We start from the raw sequence: 23,587 nt of genomic DNA, 5'->3' as shown, positions 1-23,587 counted from the left end.
GCGTGACTAGGACTAGTAGCGTGGACAAGTATTCCTTAATTTTATCAAAAGCCTTCTGACAAATATTGGTTCAAATATTACTGTGGATTGTGCTATGATGCGGCTAATGTAATTGAGGCATCCCAGGAAACTCATCACGTCCTTCTTGTTCTTCGATGGTGTTAACTCTTGGATAGCTTTAACCTTGGGCGGGTCCAACTAGATTCCTCGGTGGCTGACGATAAATCCCAACAATTTTTTGGCAGGAACCCCAAATGCATATTTTGTAGGATTTAGTTTTAAATTGTATTTCTGTAGCCTGACAAAGAACTTCCTCAAGTTTGCTATGTGATCTGTGGCTCTTTTGGATTTGATAATGAAGTCGTCAACATATACCTCTATTTCCTTGTGTACCATATCATGGAAGATGGTCGTCATGGCCCTCATATAGGTTGCCCCAGCATTCTTCAGACCGAATGGAATTATCTTGTAGCATTACACTCCCCATGGTGTAACAAAAAATGTTTTCTCTACATCTTCTTCGTCCGTCCAAATCTGATGATAACTCGCGAAGCAATATACAAAGGATTAGAGTTCATGCTTTGTGCAATTTTCGATCAAAATGTGTATATTTGGCAGCGGGAAATCATCCTTGGGACTTACTCTGTTTAAATCCCGATAGTCAACACACACCCAGACTTTCCATCTTTCTTCGGAATCGCTACAATGTTGGCTAACCAGGTTGGGTACTCAACTACCATGAGGACTTTGGCTTTGATCTGCTTAGTGACTTCCTCCTTGATTTTTACGCTCATGTCTAGTTTGAACTTTCTGAGTTTCTGCTTCACCGGCGGACATATTGGATTGGTAGGCAACTTATGAGCTACTATGGATGTGTTCAGGCCGGTCATGTCATCATATTACCACGCAAAAATATCCTCATATTCTTTTAAGAAATGACTGTATTCTTCCTTCTCTGACAGTGATAGGTGAATACTTATGCGAGTTTCTTTGATGGTTTCAGAATCTCCTAAACTGATCGTCTCGGTTTCGTCTAGGTTGGACTTAGGCTTATTCTCAAAATTCTCAACTTCTCTAATAACTTCCTCAGGTATCTCATCTTCTTCTTCTGGGTAACTATCATTATGTTGCATTGTCTCATTACATGTCACAGTCGTTGGTTCATCAAACTAAGAAATAGTAATGTTGTAGAAGAAAAATATGAAAGATAACAATAATAAAACATCAATTTTTTTATAAATACTGAAACGTTAAACAAAATATCGTTTGAATGACTTCAAAACAATGTTTTCCAAAACAAAATACTGAAAGGAAGATATTTTAAAAACTAAATGCTCAAAAGACTTGTTTTTTAAATAAAATTAGTAGCCATGCTACCTCGGGACTCGTCTGTCCCTTGATGGTATGACGGTCCAGTTCCTGAGAAATGCTTCTCTCTCCATCGTCTGAATGGTAAGCCCTTCTTCCTCCTCCTCCTCAACTATCACATTGCAATCCATATTTTCGTCTTCTAGAAATAGGTTCCTTAGCCTAGCTAAAGCTTCCTCTTCTTTATATCCCCATAATGTATCGGCCTGATGAAAGGTCTGACTCAGATGCGACACTGGCTACTCAAGAGGGTAACACAGGCCGTGCCATGGGGGAGACCAATCATCATATTCCTTCCACGTATATGGATATCCAAGCCCAAAAGTTTTATCATGATTTTTCAGCTGTATTGGTTTGGTAATGCCCTGGAGTTTCTTCCCAAGCCCTTTGCCGGGTTCATACCCTGACCATGCCAGTATGCTTTCTATTTTTCTGCTCCGCCATTTATCTTTCTCAATTGCAATGACACGCTCGATGCGGTGATATGTTTCTCCACCCAACTTTCTTCTATTCTCGACAACCAGGACGGTTTAACTGTTGTAAATGGGATTCCTTTTGTCTCCATGAATGATTACCTCCTGATGGTTCCATTCAAACTTCACGGCCTGGTGTAGCGTAGAAGCCACAACTCCAGCGGCATGTATCCAAGGTGGTCCTAGTAAAAGATTATACGTAGTAGATATGTCCAATACCTAAAACTCAACATCAAACCAAGTCGGGCCCATTTGCGAACAAAGGTTAATTTCCCCAATTGTGGCCCTTTGAGACCTATCAAATACTTTCACATTCATACTCCATATTCGTATCTCATGGAAATCTTTACCCACCCTTTTTTAGAGTAGTCAACGGACAAATGTTGAGTCTTGAACCCCTATCTATTAGAACTCTGGCTATGAATTTATTCTCAAACTGCATCGTGATGTGGAGTGCCCTGTTGTGACTTAGTCCTTCATGTGGTAGTTCATCTTCGTGGAAGGTGATCTTGTGGCTTTCTAGTACTTTCCCTACCATGTTGGCCATTTCTCCACCGGTGATGTTGTTGGGCACGTACGCTTCATTCAACACCTTCATCAGAGCATTTTGATGCGCCTTAGAATTTTGTAGCAGCGACAGAATGGAAATATGAGCAGGGGTTTTGTTCAGATGATCAACAACAGAGTATTCTCTTGCCTGTACTTTCCTCCAGAGATCATCTGGACCAGTTTTAATGGTAGGTTGTTTAGCAGCTGCTTCATTGCTTGTTCCTCCCAAATTTTCGGGTGTATAGATTCTTCCAATTCTGGTCATCCCCTGTACAGCACCATACTCTTTCATTTTTGCTTTTCCTTTTCTCCTAGCTTCGGCAACATAATCCCAAGGTATGGCATTGGAATTAAATGGTGGTATGGATGTTACTGTCACAGTGAGAGGTATGGCTACTTTTACTTCAATTGGAGTAGTTGTAGTCGCAGGTGTTGTCATTTCGATTTCAAACGGAGCTGATGCGGCTACTTCAACTTCGACCGGTGGCTGTATCTGTACCAAAATAAGAGTGAGTGTGACTTCAGGTTTAGGTTTTTCACCTTCCCGAATAAGCCCAATTGACCCTTTAGGATCACATTCTTTATCAATTTCTATCATATTTACTCATTCACTCCTATGTTCTGGGAAGGGATTATTACGGACATTGGGTACGGCTTCCTTTGCTTGTATGACTTTGGTGTCAATCAGGGTCTGAGTCTTGTCTTTTAGAGTGCTGCATTCATCAATAGTATGCCCCTTCATGTCGGAATGGTACGCACATGTTTTGTTCGGGTTGACCCATTGGGAAGAGTTTTCTATGGCAACAACGGGAATAGGGCTGACATATCTGACAGCCTTCAGTATTTCATATAGCTGGTCGATGGGCTTAGCAATAGGGGTGTATTGTCTGGGCGACTGATCGAGGCCAACCCTGCACTACTATTGAGTAGCGAGAGAGGTTGAAGCAGTTTTTACCCAATTAAGGTCGGAATCAATTTTCACAGAGAGCTAAATATTGGAGTCGAGTGTCTATCTAAAGTGAAGTTGTGTATTTGCTCTTAATTGCACTTCTACACATTTTTTGGTTTTATTTACTTCTAATTGTATAAAACTACAATGCTCAATTAAGCTAAATAAGGCTAAGGCTAAACTATTGCGAGTTGTTCAAATAATTAAAGGGTACTAGGGTAGTGACTTTCGCCTAGGTGGTCAATTGACGGATTGTTGAGTCTAAACCTAGATTGTTACATTTGGGGAGTATGATATAACCATTGCATGACTCTACTCACTCTATACCTCTCGATAGTTTGAGTGATTTTGTCCGAATTGACTTTCTCAAGACCAATTGGGTATGCAAATTTGCACAAGCAATCAAGGTTCAAGTCGGGTATTACTATCTCTAGGTTTAACCCTTCAATTGGGGCTATCAATCTCTTGACTACGCCCCAATTCCTTGTTTGACTAATTTCATGGACTTAGGCTCTCTTTCTCAAGAAGAGCCTAAGTCTACTTGGCATAAACTAGTGTTTACAACCACTAATTCACAATTAAAACCCTAAATTAGGCCAAATATCAAACACCCATAGACAATCAAGCATCAAAACACAAGACACATCAATTACCCACACTAGGGTTGAGCCACAACCCTAGCTAATGGGTCTAGCTACTCATAATTAGAGAAAAAAACAAAGAAATAGATGAAGAAAAACTCATAATAATTAATTGCTAAATTAAACTTGAAGATTAAATGTTGAAATTAAGCTAAAATTACTCAAAATAGGTAAAAGGAACAAAGTCACGAGCGCAACTCTCACTACAAAACTATCTGATGACCTAAAAATGGGAAAAAAATCTATTTATACTAGGCTGAAAATTCTGGACAAAAATACCCCAGCGGGGCTAGTGCGTACCGCACAAAATCTAGTGCGGCCGCACTAAGGCTCTGGGCTTGAATATCTAGCTCTCTGAACTTGGGCAATGCGGACCGCACGAAATCGAGTACGGCCGCGGTGGCTTCCATTGTGGTCCTCACAAAAAGGATCGCGGACCACATTGAGCTTCAACCTCCAAAACACCACCTCTCTAAACCTTGGCTCTGCGGACCAGATGAAATCGAGTGCGGCCGTGGTGAACTCAATGCGGACCCCACAAAACCCTTTGCGGCCGCATTGCTTTTTGGCCTGAAAAGCAACCTCTCTGAACTTCACTTTTGCGGACCGCACAGAATGGTGTGCGGCCGCACTAGCCCTATTTGACTAAGCTTTGCCTTATCTTGGTACTTGTGCAAGTTTCAGTCCTTTTTGAGCTGGTTTTTGGCACTTTGTCACCTTGTTGATCAAACCTGCAATCAAGCACAACTTTTGAGCCTTTGGGACTATTTTGTACACATTTCTAATCAAAACTCAATCAAGAAGGAGTGTACAATGCATCATATTTCCTAGTTATCAACTCCCCCAAACTTAACCTTTTGCTTGTCCTCAAGCAAACAAAATAAGACTCACCCCTTAAGAGAAAATCCAAGAAAATTCAGCTGTCCTAAAGTGACCTCATGTAGCATCAATCGGGACTAACAATTGCCCTCAATACAAATGAATCATTAACAACATTTACTCTTTTAAACGCCACAGATTAAGTGCGACGCAAGAGCATCAAGAGTTGACTCAACACATCAAAGAAACTCTTTCTATTACTTTTGGTCATTGTGGAACCCAAACTCACTCATCCTCAACTCTCCCTAAGCAAACCTCACCTTTAAGATAGTGGCACTCAGAACGTGGTTAATGAAAATACACTCATCTCTCTCAAGAAAAAGTCCACTACTAAAAAATTGGTCTACGGTAACGCATGAAAAACCATTCCAATAGGTAGATAAACCGCTGCCATACAGATACTGGAACGGTTTACAGACTGTCACATTCGCCCGCGTGCCAATAGAGATGTAGTAAGGGTTCTTGCAACGGTTTGCATTTCCGTTGCTATAGATACGTCTATCGCAACGGTTTTCCCTTTCTCTACTGGAACGATTATTCTTTCCAATTGGAACGGCTTAAAACCGTTACTACATAGTGTTTGCAACGGTTAATAACCGTTACCATATTATCTAATGTAACACTTATGTAAGCTATTGTTACGGTTATGTATGGATATAACAATGGTTTCTTTAAGCTATCACAACAATTTTATTTGTCTTGGAATGGTTTAATAGATCATTTTGGAATGGTTTATAGGACCTATTGCAACAATTTGTATTGTATAATGGAACATCATTTGTGTCCTATTGCAATGGTTATGGTAGCCTATTGTAACAGTTCAGTTAAAACATAAATATAGCCCATGTTATAAATATATATTTACACATATAATAAATTATAATAACACTAAAATTTAAATAAATCATAAAATGAAACTATTAATAATATAAATTATCCATCAAGTAAATAATATCCATAAAGCAAATGTTCTACCCCAAATGCATAAGTTTAATACATTTCAAGAGTAAGTTTAAAAATGTTGATAACAAGATTTCTATAGAACATTCATCTATAGCAATTCAAAATTCATCTCAAGTAAGGTCTAGTTCTTCAGTTCCATCATCTTCTTCCATTTCTTGATCTACTCCACCTACAAAAGAGGATAAATAAAGCCATTACTCTTCAAGAGAACTACTCGTTTCAAAACCAAAAATGGATTTGATATAATTCACCATTATCTAAAAAATGTCAAAAAACATGAATGATTTAAAAATTAGTCAAGCTAGGCCATGAATTAACACTAATCTTCTTCACTTTTAATTTCATCATATATAATCTTCAATTCCTATGAAAGTTGAGTGATCAAGATTGAAACAAAGGCATATATGGCAGATCATGAAGGATGATCAACATAGAATTACCAGACATAGAGAGGCATTACCTATCAGATGAAAATTAAAGAAGGTTAATAGTGCATAAAAAAGGGTGAATAGCAACAGTTAGGCTAAAAATTACACACTTAACCGGAGAACAAACAGGAGTATAACAGTTAGGCTTCGTGACTTCAGTTCATTCTTCTCCTTCAGTTTCATTCTTCAGTTCTGAAGACAAAACTTGGTACCAGATTCACCTCCTAATGTGGAGTGAAACAAACATTGAACTCTCCTAGAAAAATGATAATCAACTCCTAAACAATCTTAGAATCGAAAATCAATGAGAAAATCCAACTATTATCTTCCTAAGTTCACATCTTTGCACTAAATTCAACTAGAAAAAGAGACCCAATTTACTAGATTATATCCATAATAATACACAATCATCTCTTTAATGGAAAACGATTCAATCCTAAGAATCAAAATTGAAAAATCATAAAGAGCAGCACAACAACTAATAAACTACAACCATCCAACCAAACACATACCAAAACAGAGGCAACTTAATACCAAACATCATAAACTAGTTAACTACAACAGTCCAACCAAACACTTGCTAAACAAAAAACTTAATACCACTACCAGTTAACAAATACCACTTCCAACACATAAAGAGCATCACAACAAATAAACTTAATGTAAACAACCAACAAGCCATCAAGGCAGTCAACAACACAAAAAATATCACTATCAAATGCCAAATACCATAAGGCACATGCCATACATTTGGCGACTATTCCAAATGTTAGGTATTCTCTTTTCATTTCTTTCATTTTCGTGACTAAGTGCCATAGGCAAAGTAAAAAAAACTATTTAGACTTTGAGAGAGAGAGAGAGAAGTGGTAAAAGAAGAATCACAAGAAAGGAGGAGAAATAGAAGAAGATGTATAACATTTGGTAAGTACTGACCTTGATTGTTACTACCAGTATATGGTCGATTGTTTAGTTGAACAACAACTTGGTGTGCAGAGGAAGCTTCTACGAACCTTAGCATGTCAGGATCAAGTCGCAATTCTGGGTTCAGACGCTGAATTCCATGGCACTTGTTGCACTTGTTCATGTAATTGAGATCCTAATTCTGATTGTCGTTCTTCATTTGCATTTGACCTTATATTCAAGACTCTTTTTGTTGTCAACGACGAAACCTTTTGGTTTTGCAAAGATAGAGGTAATCCAGCTTTTGATTGTCGTTCTTCATTTTCATTGGACCTTGTAGCTTGAAAGGTTCTTTATGTTGTCAACGACGAAACCCTTTGATTTCGCAAAGATGCAAGGGATCCAATTGGAATGCGGTTGGATATTTTCTTATTTTTGCTTGAGCACCCTTCTTGATTCATGACTATTCAAATATTTTTCAGATTCTGAAAAGCAAACACAACATAGGTTAGCAAGACCAACAACAAAAAAAATAGGTAAATGGAGTTGGCCTAATCTAAGACCAAGCTGTCTCAAATAACATTAGCTTGTTAGGATGCATTCTATTGTGTCAAAGAAAACAGAGATGCATTACAGTAATCAACATTTGTTGCAATTGATGTGCATCTTAAGGTGGCTTGTGTTCTGGTCATTTAGAGCATGGATGACTATATAGAAGAACTTGATCCCTTATGCGCTGAGGTGTAGTAATTATATGGGAGAAACTGTGATCATGTCGGTATTTCTATCATTCGTGAAAGCTACATGGTAGAGTTCTCTCTGTTGGTATAATTTGTTTTTCTATAGCTCATGCTTTGATTATAACCTTTTTTTTAGAACATTTCATTAGTTTCAAATCTATACCTTATCTCTTAACAGTATAAGAACTGAAATAGTAATTCTGCTTTCTATTCCATGTCTCTCATTTAATTCTTTTGTTTCTTTTTTAGTGTTAAAAGTAGTATATTAAAATCAGCAATAAGTGTTGTAGAAATAGTTACAGGAGGACATTAGTGAACGCTGACATGAAACAATATTGGATACATACAGTTTTAGAAGGCAACATATATGTAGGTAACTAGATAAATCAATTATAAAAGAGCAAGAACACAAATCCCAAGACTAAAAAATAGAATTATCTCTCTCAGCTAATATCAACCTAGTAGGTCATTTTGTATTTTCTCTTGGTTAAAGGTAACTGTGACGACCCGGTCAATCGTCTCATGAGTTGCCACTCCATTTTCCCCCATTTTTGCTTCATTTTGCTTCGTTATCCATGTTTTATGTGAGCGAGTTGGGTAGTTTGCGTTCAGAGTGGATTTGGTAATAAATGAGACACTTAGTTTCTTTTAAGAAGGTTTAAGTTAGAAAAGTCAACCGGGCATTGACTTATGTGTTAGAGGGCTCGGATGTGAGTTCCGATGGTTCGGTTAGCTTGAGGAGGTGATTTATGACTTAGGAGTGTGATCAGAATTAGTTTTGGAGGTCCGGTGTAGAATTAGGCTTGAATTGGCAAAGTTAGTATTTTGGCGATTTCCAGTTGGTACGTGAGATTTTGATCCGAGGGTCGGAATTCCCTATAGCTTCATTATGTCATTTGTGATGTGTGTGCAAAATTTCAGGTCATTCGGACGTGGTTTGGTTATATTTTTTATCGAAAGCGTATTTCGGAAGTTTTTAGAAAACTTAGGCTTGAATTCAATGTGAATTGATGGATTTGCTGTTGTTTGAGGTGTTTTGATGATTGGAACAAGTTTGAATGAGGTTTTAGGATGTATTGGTGCTTTTGGTTGACGTCCCGGGGGCCTTGGTGAGTTTCGGATGGTCAATCGGACTATTTTGGAGATTGAAAGTTGCAGAAAAATCTGCCCAGCTATTGCAGAGAATTATCTCTTCGCGTTCGCGAGCAGAGCCTCGTGTTCACGTAGAAGAATTTGAGGAAGGCCAGAATTAAGCCTTCGCATTCGCAAGAGGTACCTCGCATTCGCGGAAGTCTAGGAGTTTGTGCTTCGCGTTCGCATGAGGCTCTCCGCGTTCGCGTATAAGGATTTGGGGTCCAGTGGAATTTGCTCTTAGCGTTCGCATCAGGTGTCTCGCATTCGCGAAGGTCAAGGAGGAAGAGGCATCGCGTTCGCAACTGGCGTGTCGCGTTCGCGCAAGGTAAAAGTTGGTCAACGTAAATTTGTGCTACGCGAACGCGAGAGGTTGACCGCGTTCGCGTAGAAGGAGAGTCAGGCCTGGGCAGAAAGTTTATAAGTTATTTCATTCGCAATTTTTAGTCATTTTTCCTCCATAGTTGAGCATTTTGAGAGCTTTTTGAGGGTGATTAAAGACGGATTCAAGGAGAATTGATTGGAGGTAAGATTTTTGAACCTAAAACGTGATTCTATTGTGAAATCAACCTAGAAATTCTTGGAACTTAAGCTAAAAATGGAAGAACTAGGGCTTGGGATTTTGAACTTTGAATTGGGATTTGAAGGACCATTTGAGGTCGGATTGGATACTTTTGATATGTATGAACTCGTGGGGTGATAAGGAATTTAATGATGTGAAAATTTCTGAGTTTCGAGAAGTGGGCCTAGGGCTCGGGTTTTGCTAATTTCGAGATTTTTTTATATATTTTCGATTGTTTTCGCTTGGACTTTGTTCCCTTAGCATATTGTAACGTATTCGTTCTGCTTTTGGATAGATTCGACGCGCGTGGAGGCCGATTTGAGGGGCAAAGGCGTCGTGAGCTAAAGTTTTAGCCGGTTCGAGGTGAGTAATGATTGTAAATGATGTCCTGAGGGTTTGAAACCTCGGATTGCACATCGTAGTGCTATATTAAGGTGAGACATGCTTGATGATGAGCATGGGGTCGTTCACTATTGGGGACTGTGACTTGGTCCGTCCCGATCAATGATTTTACCGCGTATTTGACTGAAACTTGTTTGTTATCATCATGATTTGGGTTGATTGCCATATTTGGGCTTCATGCCAACTATTTGAACCCTTTGGGGATTTTTATCACTATTTCCTCACTGTATTGATTTATCGCTTGAACTCAGTCCTGTTGATATTTACTGTTTTACAAACTCAGTCACTTTTACTCATATTTGAAACTTAAATGATATTTCTAAAAGATGTTTTTGGGCTGAGAACTACTATTTTACTAATGCCCGAGGGGCTTGTGATGGTTTTTGGACTGAGTAAGGCCGAGGGCCATATGTGAGGATATGCTGAGCGATATGAGGCCGAGGTCCTGAGATACTTTTATACGCCACGAGATGGCTTGAGTGATGTGAGGCCGAGTGCCGAGTGATGTGAGGCTGAGTGCCGAGAGATGATGCCACGAGATGTGAATCTGCACACTCACAGTGAGCGCGGGTACCCATTATGATCTGAGAGTGAGCCCGAGGGACTGATACTGTACTGAAAGTGAGCCCGAGGGGCTGATACTGTTCTGAGCGATTGTTACTGTGCCCAAGGGGCGTATTTCTACTTGTTATTTACCTGCTAAATTACCTGTTATACTTAGTTTAAAAGAATTTCATTTGACTTTCTCACTGATTTACTGCTTTAAGTGATTTTTACTGCTTGATATAGAATTGCTTTGTGCCTTTACGTGTTTTCTTACTTTCAGCCATTATTTATGATTATTACTCACTAAGTCGGAGTACTCACATTACTCCCTGCCCCGTGTATGCAGATTCAGGAATCGCAGAGTCCGCTCCTGAGTGTTGATCCTCCTAGTCCAGGTAGTGTTTTCGGAGACTACGAGGTAGCTATTGGAGTCTACAGCACCTGTGCCTCCCTTATCTTATTATTTTAATGCCCTTGAACTTCTATAACGGATTTCGTATCGAGTACACTGGTATTTGGATTTATTAGTTGCTCATGACTTGTGACACCCCGGTTTGGGCTGTGTCGGGGTGGTTTCTACTGTTGTTATCGTTATTTCCGCAAATTACGGTTATTATATCATGTTTTAGAACTATTTATGGTATTTAACTGTTTAAACGAGGTGTTCTGTTTTGGTCTGGCTGACCTTGTCATCACGAGAGGCGCCATCACGACCTGGTTCGGGGTTAGGGTCGTGACAAGTTGGTATCAGAGCCTAGGTTACTTAGGTCTTACGAGTCATGAGCAAGTTTAGTAGAGTCTCGCGGATCGGTACGGAGACATATGTATTTATCCTTGAGAGGCTGTAGAACTTTTTGGAAAAACTTCATATCCTTGAAATTCTTGTTGTGCGACCTTGTTGATTCGAGAACTAAACTTTTGTTATTCTATTATCTCAGAAATAGTGAGGACGCGAGCTACCGAACGAGGTGGACTACCACCAGTGCCACCAGCTGAGACCATTAGAGGCCGTGGACGCGGTCATGGTCGTGGCAGAGGTAGAGTAGCGAGGGCAGCACCTGTAGATCCACCAGCTGCCCTAGCTCCGGATCAGGCTCCAGCGATGGATGCTCCAGCAGCACTAGTTCAGGCACCAATTGTACCCATTGTGATTCCGGGTCTTCAGGAGGCCTTGGCACAGATCTTATCAGTTTGCAGTGGCCTGGCTCAGGCAGTTTCATCCACTACAGTAGTAGCTACTTCACAGGCCAGGGAAGGCAATTAGACCCCCGCTGCTCGCACACCTGAGTAGGTAGTGCAGGGACTTCAAACGCCGGGGCACCCAGCCAGTTGCACCAGCTCAGGAGTTTATTGTGTCAGTTATGCCGAATAATGAGCAGCGTCATCTTGAGAGATTTGGTAGACTCCAGCCTCCGTTATTCAATGGTGCTGAGGGCGAGGATGCCCAGGGCTTTCTGGATAAGTGTCAGCAAATGCTCCATACAGTAAGGATTCTTGAGTCTAGTGGTGTGGCATTTACTACATTTCAGTTTTCTAGGGCCTCTCTCACTTGGTGGGAGGCGTATAAGAGGCGTAGGCCGGTTAGTGCAGCGCCCCATACTTGGCAGTAGTTCTCCACTCTATTCTTGGAGAAGTATGTACCGTAGTCCCGCGGAGAGGAGCTGCGTAGACAATTTGAGTGGTTGCAACATTCCGTACACTGTGTCACAGTATGAGTCGAGTTTTTCTGAGTTGGCTCGTCATGCCGTTTGGATGGTTCCGACAGATCGTGAGAGGATAAGGAGATTTGTTGATGGACTTAACTATCATATCCGTATTCTTATGACCCGAGAGAGGGTGTTGGGTGCTACATTCGAGTAGGTGGTTGATATAGCTCGCGAGATTGAGATGGTTCACCGTCAAGATCGAGAGGAGAGGCAGGCCAAGAGGCCTCGAGGATCGGGCAGTTATGGTGGTGCTCCTTCGAGGGGCTAGTTTCAGCATGGTAGAGGTCGTTCTTTCAGGCCTGCTCAGTCAGCCTGCCCAGAGTATCGCAGGGCATCTTCAGGTCATGGTTATTAGGGGTCTCAACAGGGCCAGCCTTCACTCAGCGCCCTCCCAGCTCAAAGTTCATCTCGTGCCCCGTTGGCTCAGGGTTCTTCTATGCTGATTGCATCAGCTAGTCACTCCGGTGCGAGGGGTTCCCTTCAGTCCCCTTCTCCGGCACCTAGGAGTTGTTTTGAGTGTGGAGAGTTTGGGCATGTGTGGAGGCAGTGTCTTCGTCGTGTTGCTAGTTCACCCCAGTAGAGGGGTCAACCCTTGACTTCTGCTCCAGTTACTTTACCACCTGCCCAGCCAGCTAGAGGTGGAGGTCATGCAGCCAAGGGTCGCCCCAGAGGGGGAGGTCGATCAGGCGGTGGCCAGGCTCATTTCTATGCACTTCCAGCTAGACACAATGCTATTGCTTCAGATGTTGTCATTATAGGTATTGTGTCAGTCTGCCACAGAGATGCCTCTGTATTATTTGATCCCAGTTCCACCTTTTCTTATCTGTCATCATACTTTGCTCGTTATTTGGGTATGCCCCGTGAGTTTCTTGCTTTACATGTTCATGTATCTACCCCAGTGGGCATTACTGTTATTGTAGACCGTATGTACCGATCATATGTGGTGACTATTGGGGGTCTGGAAACCCGAGTAGATCTATTGCTATTGAGTATGGTGGATTTTGATGTCATTTTGGGCATGGATTGGCTATCTTCGTGTCGTGCTATTCTAGACTGTCATGCTAAGATAGTCACTTTGGCTATGCCGGGTGTACCACGGATCGAGTGGCGTGGTGTGACTAATCATGTTCCTAGTAGAGTGATCTCTTTCTTGAAGGCCCAGCGTATGGTTAGGAAGGGTTGCCTTTCATATCTAGCATTTGTGAGGGATGTTGGAGCTGAGACTCCCAGTATTGATTTTGTTCCAGTTGTGAGGGATTTTCCCGATGTGTTTCCTGCAGACCTGTCGGGCATGCCACTGGACAGGGATATTAATTTTGGTATTGACCTGGTGCCGGGCACTCATCCCATTTATATTCTTCCATATCGCATGGCACCAGCAGAGCTGAAAGAATTGAAAGAACAACTTCAGGAACTCCTAGATAAAGGGTTCATTCGGCCTAGTGTGTCACCTTGGGGTGCGTCAGTCCTGTTTGTGAAGAAGAAGGATAGCACCATGAGAATGTGCGTTGATTATAGGCAATTGAACAAGGTAACAATTAAGAACACGTATCATTTGTCTCGCATTGATGATTTATTTGACCAGCTTCAGGGAGCGAGGGTGTTCTCCAAGATTGTTCTTCGTTCGGGTTATCACCAGTTGAAGATCAGGGATTCAGATATTCTTAAGACTGCTTTCAGAACCAGATATGGTCATTACGAGTTCCTTGTGATGTCTTTCGGGCTAACCAATGCCCCAGCAGCGTTCATGCATTTGATGAACAGCACGTTCCGGCCTTATCTTGATTCGTTCGTTATAGTATTCATTGATGATATTCTGTTGTACTCGCATAGTCAGGAGGAGCACGTGGAGCATTTGAGAGTTGTATTGCAGAGATTGAGGGAGGAGAAGCTTTATGCAAAATTTTCCAAGTGTGAGTTTTGGCTCAGTTCAGTGGCTTTCTTGGGGCACGTGGTGTCCATCGAGGGTATTCAGGTTGATCCAAAAAAGATAGAGGTGGTTCAGAGTTGTCCTAGACCGTCCTCAGCCACAGAGATTCATAGCTTTCTTGGTTTAGCAGGCTATTATCGACGGTTTGTTCAGGGATTCTCATCTATCGCATCGACCTTGACCAAGTTGACTCAAAAGGGTGTTTTATTTGTACGAGTGTGAAGAGAGCTTTCAGAAGCTCAAGACAGCTTTGACCACAACTACAGTATTGGTTTTGCCATCAGCTTCAGGTTCATATGCTATGTATTGTGATGCTTCGAGAGTTGGGATTGGTTGTGTATTGATGCAGGAGGGTAGGATTATTGCTTATGTTTCTCGTCAGTTGAAGCCTCAAGAGAAGAACTACCTCATTCATGATTTGGAGTTTGCTGCCATAGTTCATGCATTAAAGATTTGGAGGCATTATTTGTATGGCGTATCTTGTGAGGTATTCACCGATCATCGCAGTCTTCAACATTTGTTCAAGCAAAAGGATCTTAATTTGAGGCAGTGGAGATGGTTGGAGTTGCTTAAGGATTATGATATCACTATATTGTACCATCCGGGGAAGGCCAACGTGGTGTCCAATGTTTTGAGCCGAAAGGCAGTGAGTATGGGGAGTTTGGCGTACATTCCAGTTGGGGAGAGACCTCTTGCAGTTGATGTTCAAGCCTTGGCCAATCGATTCGTGAGGTTGGATATTTTGGAGCCCAGTTGAGTGTTGGCATGTGTGGTTTCTCGGTCTACCTTATATGATCGCATCAGAGAGAGCCAGTATGATGATCCGCATTTGCTTGTCCTTAAGAACAGAGTTCAACATGATGATGCTATAGATGTGACCATTGGTGATGATGGGGTGTTGAGGATGCAGGGCCGAATTTGTGTGCCCAATGTGGATGGGCTTCGGGAATTGATTCTGGAGGAGGCCCCTATCTCGCGGTATTCCATTCATCCGGGTGCCGCAAAGATGTACTAGGATTTGAGGTAGCATTATTGGTGGAGAAGAATGAAGAAAGATATTGTGGGATTTGTAGCTTGGTGTCTCAATTGTCAGCAGGTAAAATATGAGCATCAGAGACCGGATGGCTTACTTCAGCAGATGGTTATTCCTGAGTGGAAGTGGGAGAGGATCACTATGGACTTTGTTGTTGGACTTCCACGGACTTTGAAGAAGTTTGATGCTATTTGGGTGGTTGTGGATCGGCTGACCAAGTCCGCGCACTTCATTCCTATCTGTACTACTTATTCTTCAGAGCGGTTGGCAGAGATATATATTCGGGAGATTGTTCGATTGCATGGTGTCCCAGTTTCCATCATTTCAGATCGGGGCACTCAGTTTACTTTCCATATTTAGAAGTCTGTTCAGCGATAGTTGGGTACTCAGGTGGAGTAGAGCACAGCTTTTCATCCTCAGACGGACGGGCAGTCCGAGTGTACTATTCAGATACTGGAGGACATGTTGCGTGCTTGTGTCATCGATTTCGGAGGTTCATGGGATACGTTTCTACCGCTTGTAGAGTTTTCTTATAACAATAGCTACCAGTCGAGTATTCAGATAGCTCCGTATAAGGCTTTGTATGGGAGGCGGTGTAGATCTCCAGTTAGTTGGTTCGAGCCTGGAGAGGCTAGACTATTCGATTTCGTTCAAGATTCCTTAGAGAAGGTGAAGGTGATTCAGGAGAGGCTTCGTACAGCACAGTCGCATCAGAAGAGTTATGCGGACTGGAAGGTTTGAGATGTGTCCTACATGGTTGGTGAGAAGGTCTTGCTGAAGGTTTCGCCCATGAAAGGTGTTATGAGATATGAGAAGAAAGGGGAGTTGAGTCCGCGGTTCATTGGGCATTTTAAGGTGCTTCGGAGGATCGGGAAGGTGGCTTATGAGCTTGCTTTGCCACCCAGCTTGCCTAGCGTGCATCCGGTATTTCATGTTTCGATGCTCCGGAAGTATATTGGGGACCTGTCTCATGTTTTGGACTTCAATACGGTTCAGTTGGATGATGATTTGACCTTTAATGTGGAGCCAGTAGCTATTTTGGGACGTCAGGTTCGAAAGTTGAGGTCAAAGGATATAGCTTCAGTGAAAGTGCAGTGGAGAGGTCGGCCCGTGGAGGAGGCTACCTGGGAGATTGAGCGGGAGATGTGGAGCAGATATCCTCACATATTTGAGGCTTCAGGTATATTTCTTGACTCGTTCGAGGACGAACGTTTGTTTAAGTTAGAGAGGATGTGACGACCCGGCCAGTCGTCTCATGAGTTACCGCTTCGTTTTCCCATATTTTTGCTTCATTTTGCTTCGTTATCCGTGTTTTATGTGAGTGAATTGGGTAGTTTGCGTTCGGAATGGATTTAGTAAGAAATGAGACACTCAGTCTCTTTTAAGAAGGTTTAAGTTGGAAAATTCAACCAGGTGTTGACTTATGTGTTAGAGGGATCAGATACGAGTTCCAATGGTTCGGTTAGCTTCGAGAGGTGATTTATGACTTAGGAGTGTGATCGGAATTGGTTTTGGAGGTCCGGTGTAGAATTAGACTTGAATTGGCAAAGTTAGTATTTTGGCGATTTCCGGTTGGTAGGTGAGATTTTGATCTGAGGGTCGAAATGGAATTACGAAAGTTGTTGTAGCTGCGTTATGTCATTTTTGATGTGTGTGCAAAATTTCAGGTCATTCGGACGTGGTTTGGTTGGGCTTTTGATCAAAAGCGTATTTCGGAAGTTTTAAGAAAACTTAGGCTTGATTTCAATGTGAATTGATGAATTTAGTGTTGTTTGAGGTGTTTTGATGATTGGAACAAGTTTGAATGAGGTTTTAGGATGTGTTGGTGCTTTTGGTTGAGGTCCCGGGGGCCTCGGGTGAGTTTCGGATGGTCAATCGGACAATTTTGGAGTTTGAAAGTTGCAGAAAAATCTGCCCAGTTGTTGCAGAGAATTATCTCTTCGCATTCGCGAGCGAAGCCTCACGTTCGCGTAGAAGAATTTGAGGAAGGCCAGAATTAAACCTTCGGGTTCACGAGAGTTGCCTCGCATTCGCGGAAGGCTAGGAGTTTGTGCTTCGCGTTCGCATGAGGCTCTCTCCACGTTCGCGTATAAGGATTTATGGTCCAGTGGAATTTGCTCTTCGCGTTCGCATCAGATGTCTCGCGTTTGCGAAGGTCAAGGCGGAAGAGGCATCGCATTCGCGACTAGCGTGTTGCATTCGCGTAAGGTAAAAGTTGGTCAACGTAAATTTGTGCTACGCGAAAGCGAGAGGTTGACCGCGTTCGCGTAGAAGGGAAGTCAGACCTGGGCAGAAAGTTTATAAGTTATTTCATCCATGATTTTGAGTCATTTTTCCTCCATAGTTGAGCATTTTTAGAGCTTTTTGATGGTGATTAAAAAAGGATTCAAGGAGAATTTATTGGAGGTAAGATTTTTGAACCTATAACGTGATTTTATTGTGAAATCAACCTAGAAATTCTTGGAACTTAAGCTAAAAATGGAAAAACTAGGGATTGGGATTTTGAACTTTGAATTGGGATTTGAAGGACTATTTGAGGTCGGATTGGAGATTTTTGATTTGTATGAACTCAAGGGGTGATAAGGAATCTAATGATGTGAAATTTTTTGAGTTTCAAGAAGTGGGCCCGGAGCTTGGGTTTTGCTAATTTCGGGATTTTTTATATTTTTTTGATTATTTTCGCTTGGGCTTTGTTCCCTTAGCATATTGTGACGTATTCGTTCTGCTTTTGGATAGATTCGACACGCGTGTAGGCCGATTTGAAGGGCAAAGGTGTCGCGCGCTAGAGTTGTAGCCGGTTCGAGGTGCGTAATGATTGTAAATGATGTCCTAAGGGTTGGAAACCCCGGATTGCACATCGTATTGTTATGTTGAGGTGAGACATACGTTGGGTGATGAGCGTGGGATCTTTTACTATTGAGGATTGTGACTTGGTCCGTCCTGATTGATGATTTTACCGCGTATTTGACTGAAACTTGTTTGTTATCATCATGATTTGGGCTGATTGCCATATTTGGGCTTCGTGCCAATTATTTTAACCCTCCGGAGATTTTTATCACTATTTCCTCACTGTATTGATTTATCACTTGAACTCAGTCATGTTGATATTTACTGTTTTACAAACTCAGCCACTTTTACTCATATTTGAAACTTAAATGATATTTCTAAAAGATGTTTTTAGGCTGAAAACTACTGTTGTACTAATGCCCGAGGGGCTTGTGATGGTTTTTGGACTAAGTGAGGCCAAGGGCCATATGTGAGGATATGCTGAGTGATATGACGCCGAGGGCCAGAGATACTTTTATACGCCACGAGGTGGCTTGAGTGATGTGAGGCCGAGTGCCGAGTGATGTGAGGCCGAGTGCTGAGAGATGATGCCACGAGGTGCCTTGATATAACGTTTGGGCCGTAAGGGGCCCCTCCGGAGTCTGCACACCCACAGTAAGCGCGGGTACCCATCATGATCTGAGAGTGAGCCCGAGGGGCTGATACTGTACTAAGAGTGAGCCCGAGGGGCTGATACTGTTCTGAGCGATTGTTATTGTGCCTGAGGGGCGTATTTCTACTTGTTATTTGCCTGATAAATTACTTGTTTTACTTGGTTTAAAGGAATTTCATTTGACTTCCTCACTAATTTACTGCTTGATATAGAATTGCTTTTTGCCTTTACGTGTTTTCTTGCTTTCAGCCATTATTTATGATTATTACTCACTAAGTCGGAGTACTCACATTACTCCCTGCACCGTGTGTATAGATTCAGTCATTGCAGAGTCCGCTCCTGAGTGCTGATCCTCCCAGTCCAGGCAGTGTTTTCGGAGACTACGAGGTAGCTGTTGGCGTCTGCAGCCCCCGTGCCTCCCTTAACTTATTATTTTCGTGCCCTTGAACTTTTGTATTAGATTTTGTATCTAGTAGACTGGTATCCAAATTTATTAGTTATTCATGACTTGTGACACCCTGCATTGGGCTGTGTCGGGATGGTTTCTACTATTGTTATCGTTATTTCCGCAAATTATGGTTATTATATCATGTTTTAGAACTATTTATGGTATTTAACTGTTTAAATGAGGTATTTTGTTTTGGTCTGGCTGGCCTTTTCTTCACGAGAGGCGCCATCACGACCGGGTTCGGGGTTAGGGTCGTGACAGTAACATTATGTGAAAACTCTACATGTATCTCAAGCATCCAAATTTTTGTCTTGACACTGTCAAATACGGGCTCCTTATTTATCTTATTGAAATTTAAAGTAACTTTATTGACTATAAGAAAATAGAAAATTACAGTGAAGAGAATTATTACCGCTATACAAAAGCAAAGATATACTAAAATTGAACTAGTTAGATCAATCACTGCTAAAGAAGGAAACATTAACTTGAGGAATCTTTATCTAAGCAGTGAAACCAAATTCTTTAGCAGTGATGGAATTTGCAGAAAGGAACTCCATGAAAAATCGCGATCTGAAACTGCATCAATGCTATTACACGTAAAAGTTGTCACCATAATACTAGTAAATGCTAGATGCAAATTGCAAATAAGGTCAGAACAATGAAGCCAAATGAAGATTAACCAGAAATAGAAAGTGATACAGTAAGAAGTTAGCTAGCTTATGACTTCAGTAAGAAGAATTTGCAACAAAGCACAGCTAATTAGGAGCACCAAATTTGGTATGTTCCATATCAGTCTCTTCATTTAATTCAGGTAAACATGTAGTACAAACATGTAGAGGGCAGGAAACAATACTGGATAACCACTTCACCACGAGCATAACCACGAAATATTTTTCGATGGACTGGACCCTTCATTTCCCTAAATCATTAACAATAAATATAGACTCAATATCTGTTGGATTAAAATACTCCAACAGATTCGTTGAATTCTATATTTGTTTCAAGCACAAGCATCAAACTATTAGAAAGACAACATTATTCTTAAATCATAGACATAGAGACAAATATGCAACAAAAAAAGCCTCATAACACAAAATTTTTACATGAAAACGATAACTAAAAAAATCCATAATAAACCAAAAACCCCAAGTTCCCGTAATTGTTAAGTCCGAGTAGATACTTTTTAATGCTTGTGTCATATGGATTTGAATCTCCATTCAATCACACTACATAACTCAAATACTCCCAAAATAAAATAAAAATCACTTAATCGAGCAAAAAGGAACATTTTAACTGAAATTTACATCCAAAATCACAACGGTTTATATTAAAAAAAGTTTAAGAAATCTTACAATTATTTATCCCACAGCTATCAGTTGCATTTTCGTCCTCGCTAATGGAATCTGCAAGTTACGACTGAACTATTGAGAAATTACTAAAGGAATAAAAGAAGATCATGCAAAATAAATCAGAAAATTTGCGAGAGTCGAGCCAAAACCTAGAATTAAGGCTCAGTGAGAACAAGGAGTTGTAGTCGAGCTTAATCGAGAAAAAAACCCTAGAATTTTGTGACTATTTGAAACCATAGAGCTTTGATTAATTGAATAGTTGTTGTTTTGGTGGAGGAGATAAAGTTTATAGGTGGAGGAAAAAGACAATTGAGGTTCTGCTAGTGTTGGTGGAGGTTGACAGCGGGATATTGGCAGTTGAGACGGAGGTCGATGGCGGATATTGGCAGACCGAGGTTCTGGCGGTACGCTAAAAGGAAATCGGAGAAAGAGGTTAGAGCATATTATTTAGGAGAACACATAAATGGGTTTTTATAAAATAATATTAATTAAAAAATAATGTAAAAAGAGGGGTTCAAAAGCGCGGGTTTACGAAAATTTAGGCGGCAAAATTTCAGGATGGAAATAACAACCGTTCCGATTGAGTTTTTTAAAGATCCGTTCCAATGAATGTATTTATTGGTGCGGTTAAAACAAACGTTGCAAAAAATAAAACACTATGGGAACGGTTTTTTACCTAAATGACGGTTTTATAGCCAAAGTGTGCTGGTATCACCCATGTCATATCGCAACAGTTAAAACCGTTCCAATAACCTATCTATAGTAACGGTTTTTGAACCGTTGCAAAAATATCCGTTGTCATAGACCCATTTTTTGGTAGTGGTCGCAAGTCTGGCTCTAAGTACCATATGCTTGCCCCTTATGTGAGTCACCACTAATGTAAGCTTCATTCAACTAGGCATCATATAGGGCATTTGTGGAGACATAGTGAAGGCTTTTGGTTCAGGGTAGGAAATGTTTAGTCTAAGTAGGTTCCATCTTCCCTTTAAGCACTTCTTTTGTTTCATTTTGGCACACATTCACTTGACTTTTTAAGTCATTTCACTTCTTTCTAAGGGGTTAGAGAGACACACTGTCACTCTTATTCATTTCTATATTGAACATTCTTTTTGTCTTTTTGCTTTTCTTCCTTTTTCATTACCTTTCCTTTTCTTTATTTTGTGTCTTTTTACCACTTTGTTGCAATCCTCGTATCTCCCCCCAATGTTATACTTTTCCTATGTGCTATGGAAAGATCAGGTGCCGAGAGAGGGTATCTTTTAGAATGTGTAAAAGCTTGTATTGTGGTTCTTGAAGGAAAAAGGTCTAAGGCTCAAAAGGGTTGACTAGGGATTTTATCATTGTTAGGCTATAGAAGTGTTCAAGCTATCATTTGGATCAAGGAGAGCCTATAATCATGTCTCAAGTCAAATTTCACTTAGGATTTCGCCTCGACAAACATTCAGGGTATGTTCTAGACCAATGGCTCGGGACTTGGACTTGCATGCAATTTTTCACCACACAAGCTATGGGATCGCTAAAGACACAGAGTCGGGGGCCCAGAACAACCTTAGATAAGATTTGAGCACACAATGGTCCCGGAAAACCACTTGATGATCATCGTCCAACACAAGAGTCTCAAGGTCACAACTTTCATCATCCTAAACACAACGATTTGTTTTTTACCATAAGATCAAAGGAAAATGTGCTTGGCCCAAGTGAAGCTTTGCTTGAGGCACCCTTAACAATTAACTACTAAAAAGCAAAAAAAAACAGACTCAAACCCTTAATAAGATAGTCATGCCATCCATCATCGGGAAGAGCCACCCGGTTCACACAAATTCCATATTTGGAAAAAACCGTGGCATTAAGAAACTAAAGACTTATTGCAAAAATCCAAAACAAGAAGCTACAAACATAAATAAGAAGCTAAGAAGGAAAAATTGCGGAAAGTTAAATGAATATATACAAGAGGGAATTTAATCGAATATACAATAGGTAAAATAAATATATACAATGGAACATACTTTTATATATAGACCCACGGTAAAAAGTTCGAAAAATATAATGAAATGCTGAAATTATATACATACCAAAGATAAAAAAAGAAAGAAATCATTAAATCTGTAAAATATATATAGTCATCCAATAAATCAAAGTAAGGTTTACCCCCTCAAATGAAAGTTGGCATTGTCCTCAATGCCAACTAAGCAAAATAAGCACCAAAAATAGAGGAAAGAGGATACAAAAACTCCCTATGGGCCGTCTGTCTGCATGGGGTCCTGTGTGGTCCCTGTGTCCTCAATATGCTCGGGAACCAGAGATTGGCTCCCTGTGACCTGTAGTTGTGCTATTGGGCCTGGACCTGGATAGACTCCTGGGCTGCACCCTATGGCTAACTGGAGGAAGTCTCCAGTGGGTCTGCCAACTGGATAACTGCATCATATGAACTGGGAATCATCCTCTTTCTCTTAGTAGGCCTCTGGGACTGCTTTGGCTGGGGATGGCCTGCTGGCACAGGGTCATGTAACAATAATCCAAAGGCATGTGATATGCCTTCAACCTGTCAACCTCAACCCGCAACTCCTTTACGAACTCCTTGGAAGCTCGATTCTTCCTCATCTTCTTAGCCTCCCTAGCAAGCTCCTTGAGAGCTTTTCCATGTGAATTAACAGCGTCCGTAAGCAATTTTTGAGTGTCAAGGATTTTCTTCTGGTTGTCCAGAATATCCTTGAGAGCGTCCTAAATAGACTGTGGGACCTATGGATGCAGTGGTGCCGACTGAGCTGCCATGGTAGAAGATAACACAGACAGCTTGGAAGTAGATATCTGCATCCAATTGTTGATGCTAGTGAGGGCCTGCCTCAGACGGTGGGCTATCAATAGATATGCAGTGGTGGAGGAAATCTCTGGATCAGTGGAGGTCGATGGACTTGGGGCCATATCTGATATAGTGGGAGGAGGTTGTGGAGTAGTCACTACCACTACTGGATCTTCAGACTGCCAGCTAAAGTGGTGGATTTTCCTGTGGAGCCCTTGCCCTTAGGGTTGTCATCACCCTGTAGGCTATACCATGAGAAGGGTGCCTTTGCCTTCACCTTCACATCAAATTTCCTCTTCTCCACCTTGAGGTCCTCAAATACATCGTCAAGAAGTTGGGGAATGGGTAGGA

The 23,587-nt window shown here is 41.2% G+C and overlaps 1 long non-coding RNA gene across 1 annotated transcript; it reads right to left on the bottom strand.

Annotated features, from left to right (window-relative positions):
• Positions 1 to 5,781: 5,781 nt before the first annotated feature.
• On the bottom strand, positions 5,782 to 20,907 carry LOC107828277 (uncharacterized). The gene is made up of 4 exons (XR_001657701.2): positions 20,586 to 20,907; positions 20,440 to 20,490; positions 7,184 to 7,635; positions 5,782 to 5,991 (listed from the first exon to the last, which is right to left on the bottom strand). It is a non-coding gene; the product is annotated as an uncharacterized LOC107828277 (long non-coding RNA).
• Positions 20,908 to 23,587: the final 2,680 nt, after the last annotated feature.

This window comes from Nicotiana tabacum, chromosome 7 (assembly GCF_000715075.1).
Source record: "Nicotiana tabacum cultivar K326 chromosome 7, ASM71507v2, whole genome shotgun sequence".
NCBI lineage: Eukaryota > Viridiplantae > Streptophyta > Magnoliopsida > Solanales > Solanaceae > Nicotiana > Nicotiana tabacum.
The sequence above is the reverse complement of the archived record's forward strand: the minus strand, read 5'-3'. Positions and strand labels throughout refer to the sequence as shown.